This window comes from Oratosquilla oratoria, chromosome 27 (genome assembly GCF_046742065.1).
Source record: "Oratosquilla oratoria isolate Oo_2021 chromosome 27, ASM4674206v1, whole genome shotgun sequence".
Classification (NCBI taxonomy): Eukaryota; Metazoa; Arthropoda; class Malacostraca; order Stomatopoda; family Squillidae; genus Oratosquilla; species Oratosquilla oratoria.
This window is the reverse complement of record NC_134803.1, coordinates 26360477-26362976: the sequence shown is the minus strand read 5'-3', so window position 1 is coordinate 26362976 and position 2500 is coordinate 26360477.

Genomic DNA, 2500 nt, shown 5'->3' with positions numbered 1-2500 from the left:
AGGTTTCTACAAATCTATGGTAAAATATATATGGAACATATTATGGGACCGGTGCAACAGTACACCATATATACCTTATTAGAAATTGTAGGTGCTTATAACAGGAAATGCGGACTTTTACCAAAGTTGTCAACTTTGCTCTATTTGTTTAGTCTGCCATGGGGCAATTAACATAAGATAAGTCATTCGAATCAAACTCAAGCCATTGACTTGAGATCTATTATTACATAATTATGAAAAGGGAGGATTACGGTGAATATGGCATGTACACAAAACATCTTCAAGGATATCAACGTCACAGAAAAGACTTTATATATCTATATATTCATTTATTTATCTATTTATTTATTCATTTGTTTATGTATTCATTTATCTTTTTATTATTATTTTTATTTTTTATTTTATTTTTTTCTATGTATTTATTTATTATTTATTTATCTATTTATTTATTTATTTGTTTATTTACTTATTCATTTATTTATTTATTTATTTTATTTATTTATTTATTTATTTATTTACTTATCTATCTAATTATTTATTTATTTAATTATTCATTTACTTATTTGTCGAAGACAATCTTCCCCTGATCGTGCAATATTTCAAATCAAAGAGGTTATCCATCTTCCTTGAGTGGCGATAGCCTCCACCCCACCTCTCGTCCAGGGGAGCTACATGTCCCTGTCGCCTTTAGAGATGTTTACATATATCAGGCTTTCGTAGAATATGTCTTTCCTTTTTGGTCGGTGGAAGTCACGTTCAGGAATTGCACTATGAGGCTCCTGTTCAGGGTGTCAGAAATCCACCTTTTTTCAGGTTCTGCGTTTGCACACTTCTGTTGGTCTTTTGTTTTTCCAGATTTTTTTTCTAATGCACAATATTTGATCATCGCTTATGGATAGTTGGGTGTAGGGGATACTCACACGCTTTTCTGCTTCATAAAACACAGATAAAGAAAATCACATCTCTTGTAGTATCAATATTTCAATAAAAGAATTTAAGAAGTTTTTTATTGGTTTTATATCTGGAAAGTTTCTTGTCACTTTCAAAGAAAGGGAAATATGAGACGTTTATATAATTTAGAATAAATAAAAGTATGTATATGATATTATTCTGTAGACGGTCAGATACAGAAAGCTACTTGGAAGTTAAATCAGAAAATGTTAATTTAATCTATTTGCAATTTGTATTTCTTTCCTGCTATTGTACACTCTCTTTAAGAAAATAGATCATAGAAAAGTTTATATATTCTACATTATATCAACATGTGTTTATTTGAATATATATATAGAAAAAATTCATCATCTTTCGAAGTAATCATTACTGCCAATTCCTGAAGACAACTACAAGAGACTAAGTATGCCCGTGTAGGATATTAACGGCTTATCCTATGCAGTCTAAATGTTGTGGACCTGTCTAATATCCATACAGGCCATTTTCATCAGTATTCTTTTATGATTGTAGACTACTTTCCTTTTCAAAAAGAATACAGATCATATTTTACGTGTACTGCTTAACCTCGCTTAGCCTATCCTTTACCATCTGTGAGACTCCATCTATACGATGCAGCAAAGATAGTAATGCTATATATATATATATATATAGATATATATATATATATATATATATATATATATATATTTGTACAACACTGAATGGGTCCCAGTGATTAGAGATACATTTTAACAACCGCAATGCACTTTAATTCGAAGACATCAACAGCCAGCATGCTTGAAATTGAAATATGGTACTACCCAGGACTCGAACCGGGTATCCTCATGACAAGTGCGACAGTGACTTTCCAACTAGGCCATCAAGAGAGATGTAAGCTAAGCGCATTATTTCTTATATATTTGTGTGCTCGAGTTACATGCACATATATGAAATTTTTGCGCTCAACCCATCTCCACTATGATAGTACAATTGGAAGTATACGAACGCGGGAAACTATTTGTACAACACTGAATGGGACCCAGTGATTAGAGATACATTTTTACAACCACAATGCACTTAAATTCTAAGCCATCGAAGGCCAGCATCCTTGAAACTGAAATGTGGTACTACCCAGGACTCGAACCGGGTATCCTCATGAAGGGACTTCAAAAAGTTCGTGGAAAAAGGAGAGTATGAAAAAATGGTTTCAGTTATGATATTTATTTTTCAACATATGTTCCATTAAGGTCAATACACTTCTGCAAACGTTGATTCCAGCCTTTAAGTTCGTCTGAGTAGAACTGAGGACCAAATGATCTGAACCATGTCAGAGCAACTCATTTTACATCTTAAACTGATGACAAATTGGTACCTTTCCATTATCTTTTTTAAGTTTGGAAACAAAAAGAAGTTGAATGGGGCTTAACCGGGGCTGTAAGGGGGATATAGGATGATTTCCCATCAAAACTTACGTAGAACAGCTCTTGTCTGCCGAGCACCGTGAGCGCGTGCATTGTCGTGGTGGAGAGGACGCGTTGATGCAGATTTCCAGGGCGTTTTTCCGAGACTT